Below are 20,747 nucleotides of genomic sequence, written 5' to 3'. Positions count from 1 at the left end.
TTCGCGACTGTTAACCTTCTTGTTAAACTCCTCTCCCGAGTCTCCACCACACTCACCTCCAACAACAAGTGTGAGTAGCTCATGGAATTATTTGTCTCAAAGATTGAGAACATCCAATCAGCTGCCTCTGCCACTTCTCTTCCTTCCTCTAGCCCAACGGGTCAAACATCCTCTAAGTTTCCACCCTGCCCTATCTCTCTCTAGTCTCTCCCTGATCTGCCCCTCTTGACCTCTCCATGTTCATCTTCGCCATGAGACCCACTTCCTGCTCACTTGACCCTATTCCCACTAAGCTGCTGACCAGCCAATTTCCTTTTCTGGCTCCCGTGTTAGCTGACATTGTTAATGGTCCTCTCAGCTCAGGTCCTCTCCTCTCCTTCAAATCTACCGTTATCACCCCTCTCCTCAAAAAACAACCCTTCACCACACTGGGCTTGCAAGCTACCGCCCCCTCTCCAACCTTAATTTCCACTCCAAAATCCTTGAACATGTTGTCACCTCCCGGAACTCCATGTTTGAATCCCTTCAGTCTGGTATCCACCATGCCACACTAACAAGACTGCTCTTATCAAAGTCACAAATGGCATCCTTTGTGACATTAACAAAGATAAACTTTCCCTCCTCATCATTCTCGACCAGTCCCAGTCTTTGATATGGTTGAGTACTCCATTTTCCACCAATGGTTCTCCAACTGGGTGGGAGTGTACACGCCTGGTTCCATCCGTATCTCCCTAATCGTAGCCAGAAAATCACTTGCATTCGCTTCTATTCTCACGATAAATCGTTGCATATCGTGTTCCCCAGAAATTTATCATTGGCCCCCTCCTGTTCGCCACTATATGATGCCTCTTGCCGACATCATCCGAAAACACAGCTTCAGTTTCCACATGTAGGCTGCTGATACCTAGCTCTCCCTCACCACCACTTCTCTCGAGGCCTCCAAGGTCTCTAAATTGGCAGCCTGCTTGTCCGACATTCAGTACTTGTTGAGCAGAAATGTTGTCCAATTAAATATTGGGAATACCGATGACATTTTCTGTGGGTCCCGCCACAAACTGTGTTCACTAACCAACGACACGATCCCTCTCCCGTGCTTCTGTCTGTGACCGAATCAGACAGTTCGCAATCTAGCTATCCTATTACAACGGGAAATGATCTTCTGGCCATATACCTGCAGCATAACTAAATCCACCTGTTTCCACCTCCATAACATTGCCCGTCTCCGCCCCTGCCTCAGTTCCTCTGCTGCTGAAACCTTCATCCATGTCTTAATTACCTCTAGTTTGTACAGCTCCAACACACTCCTGGCTGACCTCCTGCATTCTACCCTATGTAAACTTGAGGTCATTCAAAACTCGCCAGTGCATGTCCAATCTCGCACGAAATCCCACCTGTGCTCGCTGAGCGACATTGATCCCGGTTCAACAATACCTCGATTCCAAAATTCTCCTTCTGTGTGCAAATCTCTCCATGCCCTCGTCCCTCGCTATCTCTGTAATCTGCTTCAACATCGCAAACACCCAATATGTCTGCGCTCCTCAAATTCTACCCTCTTGTGCATCCCTGATTATAACTGCTCAACCATTGGTGGCCGTGCCTTCAGCTGTCCGAGCCCTGAGCTCTGGAACAGCCTCCCTAAATCCTCACCGCCTCTATACCTCCCTTTCTTCCTTGAAGACAGTGCTTATAACCTCCCTCTGACCAAGCTTTTGGTCATCAGTCGCAATTTATTCTTATGTGGCTCAGTGCCAAATTTATTTGTTTTGTCTTGTAACACTCCTGTGAAGCGCCTCGGGACGTTTTATAAAGGCGCTATATAAGTAGAAATTATTGTTGTTATTGTAATAATGTTACAATTGTTGAATTAATTCAGTGATTTGACAAATACTGAACAGGGAACATGATTTTAGCAACTTTTATGAGGCTCTATAGTTCAGATAGATAAATTACTGACAGATTTGGCCATTTGCAAAGGCCAGTCGGAAATATTATCTCCTCATATCTTCGCCATTATTTCATGCAGCTCACCAGCTAACAACTCTGTGGAGCACCGTCACCACACGGACTGCAGCCGTTCAAGAAGGCCCACCTCCGTCTTGTAAACAGCACAGGACGGCCCATCTCTTGTGTTTGATTCAGAGTTACTTTGTCCATTTTTCTCTGTAGATTTCCATTATACTTCTGTATCCATGGTAACCACACGCCGCCCCCACCCCACATACCACACACTCATACTTAACTATATTAATCTTCTATACCCATGTGATTTAATTTCCAGCTAAGACTGTATTGTCTAAACACAGTTGAACGGGAATGCAGTTAATTATTTCTACACCGGCCGCCTTATCTTGTTCAGGATATCTTTTCAGTGCCGATGTTTCTTTTGTATATGTCGTCTCTCTCTCGCTCTCTGTCTGTCTCTATTACTTTACAAATGATCACATCGAGCCCTTTACGTATATCAAGTTGGAACAACTGCTATATGTCACACTATCCTGCACACCAAAGGAATCCGAATCAAACACTTCTGAGCATATCTTACATTGTTGATAGATTGTGCTGGAAGCTCAGGTACATATAATGTCCCACATCCCCTGGGATGTACTTTCCACCAGTCTTTCTCACCAGAGAGACAGATTCTCCATATTGCTATGTGCCGGATGAATATTAAAAATGGATTCTGCCAATTAAGAGCTAAGACCTTACCACGCAGCCTTTCTGAAGCTGAATCTCGGCAGGTATCTCCTGGGCTGGACTACAGCCTCTATTGTCACTTGTACTGTATCTTTGCTGTGGTCTAGAGATCGCCACCCACAACTCCCTCTGAAGTTTGCTGCATTATTAGAGGCGTCAAAAGAGAGGTGAAGATTATGGCCCTTGTGCCATTGTGTACTTTGGAATGTATATTTTTCCTAGGATCACAGAAGAAGGTGCAAGATAAGGTTGTTTGTTCATGATCACATCTGAACTTCTCCCCCTTGTGATTATTGTTAGAGTTTGTCCAGATGGGGGTTGCACTGTACAAGGCACCAATGTAAAGACCTGACACTTCCGGCCAAGAAGTCAGTTGATCAGATTAAATGTTTATCTGGTGGATTATAAACGTAACTGTTGCAACTTGGTTGAGTTGAAACATACCAACTCCCCTATTATCCTGGTGTTTGACAGTCGTTTGTCCAAAGGTCTTTACTCATAGCCTCCAGTCTGCGAACACAACATGAGAACTCTGAGCCATTTCGTACCCACACCTTGTATCCGCTCCCCTTTCCTGTCCACGGACCCAAATCCCGCACTTTGTCTCACCCTCGGTTGTGCCCCTTTAGTATTCACTGCATTTCGGTCAGGCTTTATTCTCACCGCTCCCCAAACATCTCCCAATTTAGAATTGACCATTCATGACTTATTTTCAAATAGTTTTCTGTTCATTTCTTCCTCTGTCACTGAACTGCTACTTTTCACAATTGTCCATAACTCATTCTCACACTGTCCATTTATTCATGCATTTAAATGGCCAGTAGTTTACTCGGATCTCCGGTGGATTTCCACACCACTTTCTACGAAGTTGCAGTGGCAGAAGGGTAACAGCTCCGAGGAAATTTTCATTCTATTTGTATATTCTATAAACTTTGTGAAGTCGTTTATTTTCGGGTTTTTATCCCACAACACAGATATTTAACATTGCAATTGTATGTTAGAATCCTGTTCTGCTAGACAATTCTAGCAGGGGTAAAGAGTTCAGTTCCAGTCCCCAGATCCTGCAGTAAAGTACATTTCACACCAAATCCTGTGTAACTGGATCCCTTGCTGTAACCTGACGGCTGATTCCCTGTTCCTGTGTGTTTCCCTTTTACAGCTAATGTGGTGACGATTGTGATCCTGTCCCGGGGAAAGTGCGGTCTCTCCAGATGTATCACTCGCTACCTGGTGACCATGGCAGCGGCGGATCTACTGGTCATTATCACTGATGTGTTACTGGTTCGGATTAATGATTATTATTTCCCGACTACCTTCCTGCACATCACACCTGTGTGTTCTTTCCACATAGCGCTGATGCGAGCAATCACCGATATTTCTGTCTGGTTAACCATCGCTTTCACTTTCGATCGTTTTGTTACCATTTGTTGCCAGAAGCTGAGGACTAAATATTGCACCGAGAAAACTGCATCCCTGGTTATAGGAACAGTGTGCCTGCTGTTCTGTATAAAAAACATCCCCTGGTACTTTATATATGTACCCTACATTACAATCGACCATGTACCCTGGGGCTGTAATGCAAAACTCGAGTATTACACTGTAACTGCTTGGGTAACATTTGACTGGATTAACCGCTGTTTAACCCCATTGCTCCCAATATTCCTGATACTGCTGCTCAATGCTCTGACTGTAGGAAACATTTTGGCGGCCAGTAGAGTCCGCAGGAGGCTGAGGGGCAGCAAGAAAGATGTGAATCACAATGATCCGGAGATGCAGAACCGAAGGAAATCCATCATCTTACTCTTCGCTATATCCGGTAACTTCATACTGCTCTGGATGGCGTATGTGATATTTTTCTTATTAATGCGAATTACAAACCACTATTATTCTACAGGTTTCAATGACTCGATGCTTATTGCAGACTTTACCAGCTACATGCTGCTGCTTTTGAGCTGCTGTACAAACACGTGTATTTATGCAGTAACCCAGACTAAATTCAGAGATGAGCTGAAAAATGGGTTGAAGTATCCTCTGAGAATATTATTTAATTTAGTTCAGGAAAGAAAAGTTCAGAGCAATTCCCAACATTAGATCTGACTTACATCACACATCGTATCCTGAGTTATATTTTACCTGAACCTCAGCAGGCTACAACTCAGGCCCAGGCTTCTTCAGACATAACACTGGGCAATATCTGACAAGGCCTGCGGTTTGCTATGTAAGTGTCTGTGAACAAGGTAGAAGACCATTATGTAGACAGTGGGTTATAACAGCAGTGGCAGTTTAATTGGATTAAATCATGCTCCTGGACACAAAGAGATACAAGTCCCAGCATTGAGGTTTAGGATGTTGTGACCATGGAATGTTTATTGCCGGATGAACATCAGAACACGTGGGTTATCCCAGGGGAGTGTAAAAGGAGAATACGCCTTTCGATGTAATAGCTGAAGAATATCAGGAAGTGAATGATAACTGTATGGGTTTTTGAGTGTGGAAAATCCTGGAGAATAATAAACCGATCATTATATCAATCAGCATGTATTGTCTTTGAAAGTTTACATTCTCCTGTTCACGAACAGCTTCTCCATCACCTGCGGCTCTGTGGAATTTATTGGAACTGAAGTGATGTTGATTGTGGACCTGAGTCCATTGTCCTGGTGTCTGTGAACGGTGGTGTTTCCAGCAGCGAGTCCCCTTTCCCACTGTCTATGTACAATGGTGTTTGCAGAGTAACAACACCACTGGCAATGAGAACCAGTAGCACGGTGTGTGGACAGCTGCAGACACTTCTCAGGAAGAAATGACCCAGGTGCCCATTGCCTGCTGTCAGATATCTGTGACCGCAGGTCAGATTGGGCACTGTGACAGCAATGTGATTCTAACTTTTTGAAAATTAAAATAGTGTCGCTTTCATCGAGCACTCCTTCACCGAAAACATACTGAGGCTCACTATCTGCAGGAAAACCCAGCCATTGTCCGAACTCATTCGCTGCATATCCGGTATCAGGGTCCAGTGATCCAGACCAAGCAGAAGTGTGTGTGAATGATTGGTCTCAGTGTGTGAGGGACCAGCCTCAGGGTCCAGTAATCCAGGCCCAGCTGAAGTGTGTGTGAATGTGGGGCTCAGTGTGTGAGGAACCAGTCTCAGGTTCCAGTGATCCAGACCCAGCTGAAGTGTGTGTGAATGTGAGGCTCAGTGTGTGAGGGAACAGCCTCAGGGTCCAGTGATCCAGCCCCAGCTGAAGTGTGTGTGAATGTGAGGCTCAGTGTGTGAGGGACCAGCCTCAGGGTCCAGTGATCCAGGCCCAGCTGAAGTGTGTGTGAATGTGGGGCTCAGTGTATGAGGGTACAGTCTCAGGGTCCAGTGATCCAGACCCAGCTGAAGTGTGTGTGTCTGTGAGGCTCAGTGTGTGAGGGACCAGCCTCAGGGTCCAGTGATCCAGGCCCAGCTGAAGTGTGTGTGAATGTGAGGCTCAGTGTGTGAGGGACCAGCCTCAGGGTCCAGTGATCCAGACCCAGCTGAAGTGTGTGTGAATGTGAGGTTCAGTGTGTGAGGGAACAGTCTCAGGATCCAGTGATCCAGACCCAGCTGAATTGTGTGTGAATGTGAGGATCAGTGTGTGAGGGACCAGTCTCAGGGTCCAGTGATCCAGACCCAGCTGAAGTGTGTGTGAATGTGAGGCTCAGTGTGTGAGCGACCAGTCTCAGGGTCCAGTGATCCAGACCCAGCTGTATTGTGTGTGAATGCGAGGCTCAGTGTGTGATGGACCAGCCTCAGGGTCCAGTGGTCCAGACCCAGCTGAAGTGTGTGTGAATGTGAGGCTCAGTGTGTGAGGGACAGCCTCAAGGTCTAGTGATCCAGGCCCAGCTGAAGTGTGTGTGAATGTGAGGCTCAGTGTGTGAGGGACTAGTCTCAGGGTCCAGTGATCCAGATCCAGCTGAAGTGTGTGTGAATGTGAAGTTCAGTGTGTGAGGGACCAGTCTCAGGGTCCAGTGATCCAGACCCAGCTGAAGAGTGTGTGAATGTGAGGCTCAGTGTGTGAGGGACAGCCTCATGGTCTAGTGATCCAGACCCAGCTGAAGTGTGTGTGAATGTGAGGCTCAGTGTGTGTGGGACCAGTCTCAGGTTCCAGTGATCCAGACCGAGCTGAAATGTGTGTGAATGTGAGGCTCAGTGTGTGAGGGACCAGCATCAGGGTCCAGTGATCCAGACCCAGCTGAAGTGTGTGTGAATGTGTGGCTCAGTATGTGAGGGACCAGCCTCAGGGTCCAGTGATCCAGACCCAGCTGAAGTATGTGTGAATGTGAGGCTCAGTGTTTGAGGGACCAGCCTCAGGGTCCAGTGATTCAGACCCAGCTGAAGTGTATGTGAATGTGAGGCTCAGTGTGTGAGGGACCAGCCTCAGGATCCAGTGAACCAGACCCAGCTGAAGTGTGTGTGAATGAGATGCTCAGTTTGTGAGGGACCAGCCTCAGGGTCCAGTGATCCAGACCCAGCTGAAGTGTGTGTGAATGTGATGCTCAGTGTGTGAGGGACCAGTCTCAGGATCCAGTGATCCAGACCCAGCTGAATGTGTGTGAATGTGAGGCTCAGTGTGTGAGGGACCAGTCTCAGGGTCCAGTGATCCAGGCCCAGCTGAAGTGTGTGTGAATGTGAGGTTCAGTGTGTGAGGGACCAGTCTCAGGGTCCAGTGATCCACACCCAGCACAAGTGTGTGTGAATGTGAGGCTCAGTGTGTGAGCGACCAGTCTCAGGGTGCAGTGATCCAGACCCAGCTGAAGTGTGTGTGAATGTGAGGTTCACTGTGTCAGGGACCAGTTTCAGGGTCCAGGGATCCAGACCCAGCTGAAGTGTGTGTGAATGTGAGGCTAAGTGTGTGAGGGACCAGTCTCAGGGTCCAGTGATCCAGACCCAGCTGAAGTGTGTGTGAATGCGAGGCTCAGTGTGTGAGGGACCAGTCTCAGGGTCTAGTGATCCAGACCCAGCTGAAGTGTGTGTGAATGTTTGGTCTCAGTGTATGAAGGACAGCCTCAGGGTCCAGTGATCCAGGCCCAGCTGAAGTGTGTGTGAATGTGGGGCTCAGTGTGTGAGGAACAAGTCTCAGGTTCCAGTGATCCAGACCCAGCTGAAGTGTGTGTGAATGTGAGGCTCAGTGTGTGATGGACCAGTCTCAGGGTCCAGTGATCCAGACCCAGCTGAAGTGTGTGTGAATGTGAGGCTCAGTGTGTGAGCGACCAGTCTCAGGGTCCAGTGATCCAGACCCAGCTGTAGTGTGTGTGAATGCGAGGCTCAGTGTGTGATGGACCAGCCTCAGGGTCCAGTGGTCCAGACCCAGCTGAAGTGTGTGTGAATGTGAGGCTCAGTGTGTGAGGGACAGCCTCAAGGTCTAGTGATCCAGGCCCAGCTGAATTGTGTGTGAATGTGAGGCTCAGTGTGTGAGGGACTAGTCTCAGGGTCCAGTGATCCAGATCCAGCTGAAGTGTGTGTGAATGTGAAGTTCAGTGTGTGAGGGACCAGTCTCAGGGTCCAGTGATCCAGACCCAGCTGAAGAGTGTGTGAATGTGAGGCTCAGTGTGTGAGAGACAGCCTCATGGTCTTGTGATCCAGACCCAGCTGAAGTGTGTGTGAATGTGAGGCTCAGTGTGTGAGGGACCAGCCTCAGGGTCCAGTGATCCAGACCCAGCTGAAGTGTGTGTGATTGTGAGGATCAGTGTGTGAGGGACCAGTCTCAGGGTCCAGTGATCCAGACCCAGCTGAAGTGTGTGTGAATGTGAGGCTCAGTGTGTGAGGGACCAGTCTCAGGGTCGGATGATCCAGACCCAGCTGAAGTGTGTGTGAATGTGAGGCTCAGTGTGTGAGGGACCAGTCTCAGGGTCCAGTGATCCAGACTCAGCTGAAGTGTGTGTGAATGTGAGGCTCAGTGTGTGAGGGACCAGTCTCAGGGTCCAGTGATCCAGACCCAGCTGAAGTGTGTGTGAATGTGAGGCTCAGTGTGTGAGGGACCAGTCTCAGGGTCCAGTGATCCAAACCCAGCTGAAGTGTGTGTGAATGTGAGGCTCAGTGTGTGTTGGACCAGTCTCAGGGTCCAGTGATCCAGACCCAGCTGAAGTGTGTGTGAATGTGAGGCTCAGTGTGTGAGGGACCAGTCTCAGGGTCCAGTGATCCAGACTCAGCTGAAGTGTGTGTGAATGTGAGGCTCAGTGTGTGAGGGACCAGTCTCAGGGTCCATTGATCCAGACCCAGCTGAAGTGTGTGTGAATGTGAGGCTCAGTGTGTGAGGGTCCTGTCTCAGGGTCCAGTGATCCAGACCCAGCTGAAGAGTGTGTGAATGTGAGGCTCAGTGTGTGAGGGACCAGTCTCAGAGTCCAGTGATCCAGACCCAGCTGAAGTGAATGTGAATGTGAGGGTTCAATGTGTGAGGGACCAGCCTCAGGGTCCAGTGATCCAGACCCAGCTGAAGTTTGTGTGAATGTGAGGCTCACTGTGTGAGGGACCAGTCTCAGGGTCCAGTGATCCAGACCCAGCTGAAGTGTGTGTGAATGTGAGGTTCAGTGTGTGAGGGACCAGCCTCAGGCTCCGGTGATCCAGACCCAGCTGAAGTGTGTGTGAATGTGAGGCTCAGTGTGTGAGGGACCAGTCTCAGGGTCCAGTGATCCAGACCCAGCTGAAGTGTGTGTGAATGTAAGGCTCAGTGTGTGAGGGAACAGTCTCAGGGTCCAGTGATCCAGAACCAGCTGAAGTGTGTGTGAATGTGAGGCTCAGTTTGTGAGGGACCAGTCTCAGGGTCCAGTGATCCAGACCCAGCTAAAGTGTGTGTGAATGTGAGGCTCAGTGTGTGAGGGACCAGTCTCAGGGTCCAGTGATCCAGACCCAGCTGAAGTGTGTGTGAATGTGAGGCTCAGTGTGTGAGGGACCAGCATCAGGGTCCAGTGATCCAGACCCAGCTGAAGTGTGTGTGAATGTGTGGCTCAGTATGTGAGGGACCAGCCTCAGGGTCCAGTGATCCAGACCCAGCTGAGGTATGTGTGAATGTGAGGCTCAGTGTGTGAGGTACCAGCCTCAGGGTCCAGTGATTCAGACCCAGCTGAAGTGTGTGTGAATGTGAGGCTCAGTGTGTGAGGGACCAGCCTCAGGATCCAGTGAACCAGACCCAGTTGAAGTGTGTGTGAATGCGATGCTCAGTTTGTGAGGGACCAGCCTCAGGGTCCAGTGATCCAGACCCAGCTGAAGTGTGTGTGAATGTGAGGCTCAGTGTGTGAGGGACCAGTCTCAGGATCCAGTGATCCAGACCCAGCTGAAGTGTGTGTGAATGTGAGGCTCAGTGTGTGAGGGACCAGTCTCAGGGTTCAGTGATCCAGACCCAGCTGAAGTGTGTGTGAATGTGAGGCACAGTGTGTGAGGGACCAGTCTCAGGGTCCAGTGATCCAGACCCAGCTGAAGTGTGTGTGAATGTGATGTTCACTGTGTCAGGGACCAGTTTCAGGGTCCAGGGATCCAGACCCAGCTGAAGTGTGTGTGAATGTGAGGCTCAGTGTGTGAGGGACCAGTCTCAGGGTCCAGTGATCCAGACCCAGCTGAAGTGTGTGTGAATGCGAGGCTCAGTGTGTGAGGGACCAGTCTCAGGGTCTAGTGATCCAGACCCAGCTGAAGTGTGTGTGAATGTTTGGTCTCAGTGTATGAGGGACAGCCTCAGGGTCCAGTGATCCAGGCCCAGCTGAAGTGTGTGTGAATGTGGGGCTCAGTGTGTGAGGAACCAGTCTCAGGATCCAGTGATCCAGACCCAGCTGAAGTGTGTGTGAATGTGAGGCTCAGTGTGTGAGGGACCAGCCTCAGGGTCCAGTGATCCAGGCCCAGCTGAAGTGTGTGTGAATGTGAGGCTCAGTGTGTGAGGAACCAGCCTCAGGGTCCAGTGATCCAGGCCCAGCTGAAGTGTGTGTGAATGTGGGGCTCAGTGTATGAGGGAACAGTCTCAGGGTCCAGTGATCCAGACCCAGCTAAAGTGTGTGTGTATGTGAGGCTCAGTGTGTGAGGGACCAGCCTCAGGGTCCAGTGATCCAGGCCCAGCTGAAGTGTGTGTGAATGTGAGGCTCAGTGTGTGAGGGACCAGCCTCAGGGTCCAGTGATTCAGACCCAGCTGAAGTGTGTGTGAATGTGAGGCTCAGTGTGTGAGGGACCAACCTCAGGATCCAGTGAACCAGACCCAGCTGAAGTGTGTGTGAATGTGAGGCTCAGTTTGTGAGGGACCAGCCTCAGGGTCCAGTGATCCAGACCCAGCTGAAGTGTGTGTGAATGTGAGGCTCAGTGTGTGAGGGACCAGTCTCAGGATCCAGTGATCCAGACCCAGCTGAAGTGTGTGTGAATATGAGGCTCAGTGTGTGAGGGACCAGTCTCAGGGTCCAGTGATCCAGACCCAGCTGAAGTGTGTGTGAATGTGAGGCTCAGTGTGTGAGGGACCAGTCTCAGGGTCCAGCGAACCAGACCGAGCTGAAGTGTGTGTGAATGTGAGGCTCAGTGTGTGAGGGACCAGTCTCAGGGTCCAGTGATCCAGACCCAGCACAAGTGTGTGTGAATGTGAGGCTCAGTGTGTGAGGGACCAGTCTCAGGGTGCAGTGATCCAGACCCAGCTGAAGTGTGTGTGAATGTGAGGTTCACTGTGTGAGGGACCAGTTTCAGGGTCCAGTGATCCAGACCCAGCTGAAGTGTGTGTGAATGTGAGGCTCAGTGTGTGAGGGACCAGTCTCAGGGTCCAGTGATCCAGACCCAGCTGAAGTGTGTGTGAATGCGAGGCTCAGTGTGTGAGGGATTACTCTCAGGGTCCAGTGATCCAGACCCAGCTGAAGTGTGTGTGAATGTGAGACTCAATGTGTGAGGGACCAGTCTCAGTGTCCAGTGATCCAGACCCAGCTGAAGTGTGTGTGAATGTGAGGCTCAGTGTGTGAGGGACCAGTCTCAGGGTCCAGTGATCCAGACCCAGCTGAAGTGTGTGTGAATGTGAGGCTCAGTGTGTGAGGGACCAGTCTCAGGGTCCAGTGATCCAGACCCAGCTGAAGTGTGTGTGAATGTGAGGCTCCGTGTGTGAGGGACCAGTCTCAGGGTCCAGTGATCCAGACCCAGCTGAAGTGTGTGTGAATGTGAGGCTCAATGTGTGAGAGACCAGTCTCAGGGTCCAGTGATCCAGACCCAGCTGAAGTGTGTGTGAATGTGAGGCTCAGTGTGTGAGGGACCAGCCTCAGGCTCCGGTGATCCAGACACAGCTGAAGTGTGTGTGAATGTGAGGCTCAGTGTGAGAGGGACCAGCCTCAGGGTCCAGTGATCCAGACCCAGCTGAAGTGTGTGTGATTGTGAGGATCAGTGTGTGAGGGACCAGTCTCAGGGTCCAGTGATCCAGACCCAGCTGAAGTGTGTGTGAATGTGAGGCTCAGTGTGTGAGGGACAAGTCTCAGGGTCTAGTGATCCAGACCCAGCTGAAGTGTGTGTGAATGTGAGGCTCAGTGTGTGAGGGACCAGTCTCAGGGTCCAGTGATCCAGACCCAGCTGAAGTGTGTGTGAATGTGAGGCTCAGTGTGTGAGGGACCAGCCTCAGGCTCCGGTGATCCAGACACAGCTGAATTGTGTGTGAATGTGAGGCTCAGTGTGAGAGGGACCAGCCTCAGGGTCCAGTGATCCAGACCCAGCTGAAGTGCGTGTGATTGTGAGGATCAGTGTGTGAGGGACCAGTCTCAGGGTCCAGTGATCCAGACCCAGCTGAAGTGTGTGTGAATGTGAGGCTCAGTGTGTGAGGGACAAGTCTCAGGGTCTAGTGATCCAGACCCAGCTGAAGTGTGTGTGAATGTGAGGCTCAGTGTGTGAGGGACCAGCCTCAGGGTCCAGTGATCCAGACCCAGCTGAAGTGTGTGTGATTGTGAGGATCAGTGTGTGAGGGACCAGTCTCAGGGTCCAGTGATCCAGACCCAGCTGAAGTGTGTGTGAATGTGAGGCTCAGTGTGTGAGGGACCAGTCTCAGGGTCGGATGATCCAGACCCAGCTGAAGTGTGTGTGAATGTGAGGCTCAGTGTGTGAGGGACCAGTCTCAGGGTCCAGTGATCCAGACTCAGCTGAAGTGTGTGTGAATGTGAGGCTCAGTGTGTGAGGGACCAGTCTCAGGGTCCAGTGATCCAGACCCAGCTGAAGTGTGTGTGAATGTGAGGCTCAGTGTGTGAGGGACCAGTCTCAGGGTCCAGTGATCCAAACCCAGCTGAAGTGTGTGTGAATGTGAGGCTCAGTGTGTGTTGGACCAGTCTCAGGGTCCAGTGATCCAGACCCAGCTGAAGTGTGTGTGAATGTGAGGCTCAGTGTGTGAGGGACCAGTCTCAGGGTCCAGTGATCCAGACTCAGCTGAAGTGTGTGTGAATGTGAGGCTCAGTGTGTGAGGGACCAGTCTCAGGGTCCATTGATCCAGACCCAGCTGAAGTGTGTGTGAATGTGAGGCTCAGTGTGTGAGGGTCCTGTCTCAGGGTCCAGTGATCCAGACCCAGCTGAAGAGTGTGTGAATGTGAGGCTCAGTGTGTGAGGGACCAGTCTCAGAGTCCAGTGATCCAGACCCAGCTGAAGTGAATGTGAATGTGAGGGTTCAATGTGTGAGGGACCAGCCTCAGGGTCCAGTGATCCAGACCCAGCTGAAGTTTGTGTGAATGTGAGGCTCACTGTGTGAGGGACCAGTCTCAGGGTCCAGTGATCCAGACCCAGCTGAAGTGTGTGTGAATGTGAGGTTCAGTGTGTGAGGGACCAGCCTCAGGCTCCGGTGATCCAGACCCAGCTGAAGTGTGTGTGAATGTGAGGCTCAGTGTGTGAGGGACCAGTCTCAGGGTCCAGTGATCCAGACCCAGCTGAAGTGTGTGTGAATGTAAGGCTCAGTGTGTGAGGGAACAGTCTCAGGGTCCAGTGATCCAGAACCAGCTGAAGTGTGTGTGAATGTGAGGCTCAGTGTGTGAGGGACCAGTCTCAGGGTCCAGTGATCCAGACCCAGCTGAAGTGTGTGTGAATGTGAGGCTCAGTGTGTGAGGGACCAGCCTCAGGCTCCAGTGAAACAGACCCAGCTGAAGCGTGTGTGAATGTGAGGCTCAGTGTGTGAGGGACCAGCCTCAGGGTCCAGTGATCCAGACCGAGCTGAAGTGTGTGTGAATGTGAGGCTCAATGTGTGAGGGACCAGTCTCAGGGTCCAGTGATACAGATCCAGCTGAAGTGTGTGTGAATGTGAGGTTCAGTGTGTGAGGGACCAGTCTCAGGGTCCAGTGATCCAGACCCAGCTGAAGTGTGTGTGAATGTGATGCTCAGTGTGTGAGGGACCAGCATCAGGGTCCAGTGATCCAGACATAGCTGAAGTGTGTGTGAATGTGAGGCTCAGTATGTGAGGGACCAGCCTCCGGTCCAGGGATCCAGACCCAGCTGAAGTGTTTGTGAATGTGAGGCTCAGTGTGTGAGGGACCAGTCTCAGGGTCCAGTGATCCAGAGCCAGCTGGAGTGTGTGTGAATGTGAGGCTCAGTGTGTGAGGTACCAGCCTCAGGTTCCAGTGATCCAGAGCCAGCTGAAGTGTGTGTGAATGTGAGGCTCAGTGTGTGAGGTACCAGCCTCAGGGTCCAGTGATACAGACCCAGCTGAAGTGTGTGTGAATGTGAGGCTCAGTGTGTGAGGGACCAGTCTCAGGGTCCAGTGATCCAAACCCAGCTGAAGTGTGTGTGAATGTGAGGCTCAGTGTGTGTTGGACCAGTCTCAGGGTCCAGTGATCCAGACCCAGCTGAAGTGTGTGTGAATGTGAGGCTCAGTGTCTGAGGGACCAGTCTCAGGGTCCAGTGATCCAGACCCAGCTGAAGTGTGTGTGAATGTGAGGCTCCGTGTGTGAGGGACCAGTCTCAGGGTCCAGTGATCACAGACCCAGCTGAAGTGTGTGTGAATGTGAGGCTCAATGTGTGAGAGACCAGTCTCAGGGTCCAGTGATCCAGACCCAGCTGAAGAGTGTGTGAATGTGAGGCTCAGTGTGTGAGGGACCAGCCTCAGGCTCCGGTGATCCAGACACAGCTGAAGTGTGTGTGAATGTGAGGCTCAGTGTGAGAGGGACCAGCCTCAGGGTCCAGTGATCCAGACCCAGCTGAAGTGTGTGTGATTGTGAGGATCAGTGTGTGAGGGACCAGTCTCAGGGTCCAGTGAACCAGACCCAGCTGAAGTGTGTGTGAATGTGAGGCTCAGTGTGCGAGGGACAAGTCTCAGGGTCTAGTGATCCAGACCCAGCTGAAGTGTGTGTGAATGTGAGGCTCAGTGTGTGAGGGACCAGTCTCAGGGTCCAGTGATCCAGACCCAGCTGAAGTGTGTGTGAATGTGAGGCTCAGTGTGTGAGGGACCAGCCTCAGGCTCCAGTGATCCAGACACAGCTGAAGTGTGTGTGACTGTGAGGCTCAGTGTGAGAGGGACCAGCCTCAGGGTCCAGTGATCCAGACCCAGCTGAAGTGTGTGTGATTGTGAGGATCAGTGTGTGAGGGACCAGTCTCAGGGTCCAGTGATCCAGACCCAGCTGAAGTGTGTGTGAATGTGAGGCTCAGTGTGTGAGGGACAAGTCTCAGGGTCTAGTGATCCAGACCCAGCTGAAGTGTGTGTGAATGTGAGGCTCAGTATGTGAGGGACCAGTCTCAGGGTCCAGTGATCCAGACCCAGCTGAAGTGTGTGTGAATGTGAGGCTCAGTGTGTGAGGGACCAGTCTCAGGGTCGGATGATCCAGACCCAGCTGAAGTGTGTGTGAATGTGAGGCTCAGTGTGTGAGGGACCAGTCTCAGGGTCCAGTGATCCAGACTCAGCTGAAGTGTGTGTGAATGTGAGGCTCAGTGTGTGAGGGACCAGTCTCAGGGTCCAGTGATCCAGACCCAGCTGAAGTGTGTGTGAATGTGAGGCTCAGTGTGTGAGGGACCAGTCTCAGGGTCCAGTGATCCAAACCCAGCTGAAGTGTGTGTGAATGTGAGGCTCAGTGTGTGTTGGACCAGTCTCAGGGTCCAGTGATCCAGACCCAGCTGAAGTGTGTGTGAATGTGAGGCTCAGTGTGTGAGGGACCAGTCTCAGGGTCCAGTGATCCAGACTCAGCTGAAGTGTGTGTGAATGTGAGGCTCAGTGTGTGAGGGAGCAGTCTCAGGGTCCAGTGATCCAGACCCAGCTGAAGTGTGTGTGAATGTGAGGCTCAGTGTGTGAGGGTCCAGTCTCAGGGTCCAGTGATCCAGACCCAGCTGAAGAGTGTGTGAATGTGAGGCTCAGTGTGTGAGGGACCAGTCTCAGAGTCCAGTGATCCAGACCCAGCTGAAGTGAATGTGAATTTGAGGGTTCAATGTGTGAGGGACCAGCCTCAGGGTCCAGTGATCCAGACCCAGCTGAAGTGTGTGTGAATGTGAGGCTCAGTGTGTGAGCGACCAGTCTCAGGGTCCAGTGATCCAGACCCAGCTGAAGTGTGTGTGAATGTGAGGTTCAGTGTGTGAGGGACCAGCCTCAGGCTCCGGTGATCCAGACCCAGCTGAAGTGTGTGTGAATGTGAGGCTCAGTGTGTGAGGGACCAGTCTCAGGGTCCAGTGATCCAGACCCAGCTGAAGTGTGTGTGAATGTAAGGCTCAGTGTGTGAGGGAACAGTCTCAGGGTCCAGTGATCCAGAACCAGCTGAAGTGTGTGTGAATGCGAGGCTCAGTTTGTGAGGGACCAGTCTCAGGGTCCAGTGATCCAGACCCAGCTAAAGTGTGTGTGAATGTGAGGCTCAGTGTGTGAGGGACCAGTCTCAGGGTCCAGTGATCCAGACCCAGCTGAAGTGTGTGTGAATGTGAGGCTCAGTGTATGAGGGACCAGCCTCAGGCTCCAGTTAAACAGACCCAGCTGAGGCGTGTGTGAATGTGAGGCTCAGTGTGTGAGGGACCAGCCTCAGGGTCCAGTGATCCAGACCCAGCTGAAGTGTGTGTGAATGTGAGGCTCAATGTGTGAGGGACCAGTCTCAGGGTCCAGTGATACAGATCCAGCTGAAGTGTGTGTGAATGTGAGGCTCAGTGTGTGAGGGACCAGTCTCAGGGTCCAGTGATCCAGACCCAGCTGAAGTGTGTGTGAATGTGAGGCTCAGTGTGTGAGGGACCAGCATCAGGGTCCAGTGATCCAGACATAGCTGAAGTGTGTGTGAATGTGAGGCTCAGTGTGTGAGGGACCAGCCTCATGGTCTTGTGATCCAGACCCAGCTGAAGTGTGTGTGAATGTGAGGCTCAGTGTGTGAGGGACCAGTCTCAGGGTCCAGTGATCCAGACCCAGCTGAAGTGTGTGTGAATGTGAGGCTCAGTGTGTAAGGGACCAGCATCAGGGTCCAGTGATCCAGACCCAGCTGAAGTGTGTGTGAATGTGTGGCTCAGTATGTGAGGGACCAGCCTCAGGGTCCAGTGATCCAGACCCAGCTGAGGTATGTGTGAATGTGAGGCTCAGTGTGTGAGGGACCAGCCTCAGGGTCCAGTGATTCAGACCCAGCTGAAGTGTGTGTGAATGTGAGGCTCAGTGTGTGAGGGACCAGCCTCAGGATCCAGTGAACCAGACCCAGTTGAAGTGTGTGTGAATGAGATGCTCAGTTTGTGAGGGACCAGCCTCAGGGTCCAGTGATCCAGACCCAGCTGAAGTGTGTGTGAATGTGAGGCTCAGTGTGTGAGGGACCAGTCTCAGGATCCAGTGATCCAGACCCAGCTGAAGTGTGTGTGAATGTGAGGCTCAGTGTGTGAGGGACCAGTCTCAGGGTCCAGTGATCCAGACTCAGCTGAAGTGTGTGTGAATGTGAGGCTCAGTGTGTGAGGGACCAGTCTCAGGGTCCAGTGATCCAGACCCAGCACAAGTGTGTGTGAATGTGAGGCTCAGTGTGTGAGGGACCAGTCTCAGGGTGCAGTGATCCAGACCCAGCTGAAGTGTGTGTGAATGTGATGTTCACTGTGTCAGGGACCAGTTTCAGGGTCCAGGGATCCAGACCCAGCTGAAGTGTGTGTGAATGTGAGGCTCAGTGTGTGAGGGACCAGTCTCAGGGTCCAGTGATCCAGACCCAGCTGAAGTGTGTGTGAATGCGAGGCTCAGTGTGTGAGGGACCAGTCTCAGGGTCTAGTGATCCAGACCCAGCTGAAGTGTATGTGAATGTTTGGTCTCAGTGTATGAGGGACAGCCTCAGGGTCCAGTGATCCAGGCCCAGCTGAAGTGTGTGTGAATGTGGGGCTCAGTGTGTGAGGAACCAGTCTCAGGATCCAGTGATCCAGACCCAGCTGAAGTGTGTGTGAATGTGAGGCTCAGTGTGTGAGGGACCAGCCTCAGGGTCCAGTGATCCAGGCCCAGCTGAAGTGTGTGTGAATGTGAGGCTCAGTGTGTGAGGAACCAGCCTTAGGGTCCAGTGATCCAGGCCCAGCTGAAGTGTGTGTGAATGTGGGGCTCAGTGTATGAGGGAACAGTCTCAGGGTCCAGTGATCCAGACCCAGCTAAAGTGTGTGTGTATGTGAGGCTCAGTGTGTGAGGGACCAGCCTCAGGGTCCAGTGATCCAGGCCCAGCTGAAGTGTGTGTGAATGTGAGGCTCAGTGTGTGAGGGACCAGCCTCAGGGTCCAGTGATTCAGACCCAGCTGAAGTGTGTGTGAATGTGAGGCTCAGTGTGTGAGGGACCAACCTCAGGATCCAGTGAACCAGACCCAGCTGAAGTGTGTGTGAATGTGAGGCTCAGTTTGTGAGGGACCAGCCTCAGGTTCCAGTGATCCAGACCCAGCTGAAGTGTGTGTGAATGTGAGGCTCAGTGTGTGAGGGACCAGTCTCAGGATCCAGTGATCCAGACCCAGCTGAAGTGTGTGTGAATATGAGGCTCAGTGTGTGAGGGACCAGTCTCAGGGTCCAGTGATCCAGACCCAGCTGAAGTGTGTGTGAATGTGAGGCTCAGTGTGTGAGGGACCAGTCTCAGGGTCCAGCGAACCAGACCCAGCAGAAGTGTGTGTGAATGTGAGGCTCAGTGTGTGAGGGACCAGTCTCAGGGTCCAGTGATCCAGACCCAGCACAAGTGTGTGTGAATGTGAGGCTCAGTGTGTGAGGGACCAGTCTCAGGGTGCAGTGATCCAGACCCAGCTGAAGTGTGTGTGAATGTGAGGTTCACTGTGTGAGGGACCAGTTTCAGGGTCCAGTGATCCAGACCCAGCTGAAGTGTGTGTGAATGTGAGGCTCAGTGTGTGAGGGACCAGTCTCAGGGTCCAGTGATCCAGACCCAGCTGAAGTGTGTGTGAATGCGAGGCTCAGTGTGTGAGGGATTACTCTCAGGGTCCAGTGATCCAGACCGAGCTGAAGTGTGTGTGAATGTGAGACTCAGTGTGTGAGGGACCAGTCTCAGGGTCCAGTGATCCAGACCCAGCTGAAGTGTGTGTGAATGTGAGGCTCAGTGTGTGAGGGACCAGTCTCAGGGTCCAGTGATCCAGACCCAGCTGAAGTGTGTGTGAATGTGAGGCTCAGTGTGTGAGGGACCAGTCTCAGGGTCCAGTGATCCAGACCCAGCTGAAGTGTGTGTGAATGTGAGGCTCCGTGTGTGAGGGACCAGTCTCAGGGTCCAGTGATCCAGACCCAGCTGAAGTGTGTGTGAATGTGAGGCTCAATGTGTGAGAGACCAGTCTCAGGGTCCAGTGATCCAGACCCAGCTGAAGTGTGTGTGAATGTGAGGCTCAGTGTGTGAGGGACCAGCCTCAGGCTCCGGTGATCCAGACACAGCTGAAGTGTGTGTGAATGTGAGGCTCAGTGTGAGAGGGACCAGCCTCAGGGTCCAGTGATCCAGACCCAGCTGAAGTGTGTGTGATTGTGAGGATCAGTGTGTGAGGGACCAGTCTCAGGGTCCAGTGATCCAGACCCAGCTGAAGTGTGTGTGAATGTGAGGCTCAGTGTGTGAGGGACAAGTCTCAGGGTCTAGTGATCCAGACCCAGCTGAAGTTTGTGTGAATGTGAGGCTCAGTGTGTGAGGGACCAGTCTCAGGGTCCAGTGATCCAGGCCCAGCTGAAGTGTGTGTGAATGTGAGGCTCAGTGTGTGAGGGACCAGCCTCAGGCTCCGGTGATCCAGACACAGCTGAATTGTGTGTGAATGTGAGGCTCAGTGTGAGAGGGACCAGACTCAGGGTCCAGTGATCCAGACCCAGCTGAAGTGCGTGTGATTGTGAGGATCAGTGTGTGAGGGACCAGTCTCAGGGTCCAGTGATCCAGACCCAGCTGAAGTGTGTGTGAATGTGAGGCTCAGTGTGTGAGGGACAAGTCTCAGGGTCTAGTGATCCAGACCCAGCTGAAGTGTGTGTGAATGTGAGGCTCAGTGTGTGAGGGACCAGCCTCAGGGTCCAGTGATCCAGACCCAGCTGAAGTGTGTGTGATTGTGAGGATCAGTGTGTGAGGGACCAGTCTCAGGGTCCAGTGATCCAGACCCAGCTGAAGTGTGTGTGAATGTGAGGCTCAGTGTGTGAGGGACCAGTCTCAGGGTCGGATGATCCAGACCCAGCTGAAGTGTGTGTGAATGTGAGGCTCAGTGTGTGAGGGACCAGTCTCAGGGTCCAGTGATCCAGACTCAGCTGAAGTGTGTGTGAATGTGAGGCTCAGTGTGTGAGGGACCAGTCTCAGGGTCCAGTGATCCAGACCCAGCTGAAGTGTGTGTGAATGTGAGGCTCAGTGTGTGAGGGACCAGTCTCAGGGTCCAGTGATCCAAACCCAGCTGAAGTGTGTGTGAATGTGAGGCTCAGTGTGTGTTGGACCAGTCTCAGGGTCCAGTGATCCAGACCCAGCTGAAGTGTGTGGGAATGTGAGGCTCAGTGTGTGAGGGACCAGTCTCAGGGTCCAGTGATCCAGACTCAGCTGAAGTGTGTGTGAATGTGAGGCTCAGTGTGTGAGGGACCAGTCTCAGGGTCCAGTGATCCAGACCCAGCTGAAGTGTGTGTGAATGTGAGGCTCAGTGTGTGAGGGTCCTGTCTCAGGGTCCAGTGATCCAGACCCAGCTGAAGAGTGTGTGAATGTGAGGCTCAGTGTGTGAGGGACCAGTCT

The sequence above is a fragment of the Pristiophorus japonicus genome, unplaced genomic scaffold (genome assembly GCF_044704955.1).
Source record: "Pristiophorus japonicus isolate sPriJap1 unplaced genomic scaffold, sPriJap1.hap1 HAP1_SCAFFOLD_80, whole genome shotgun sequence".
In the NCBI taxonomy this organism is placed as follows: domain Eukaryota; kingdom Metazoa; phylum Chordata; class Chondrichthyes; family Pristiophoridae; genus Pristiophorus; species Pristiophorus japonicus.
This window is presented reverse-complemented; position numbering follows the sequence as displayed.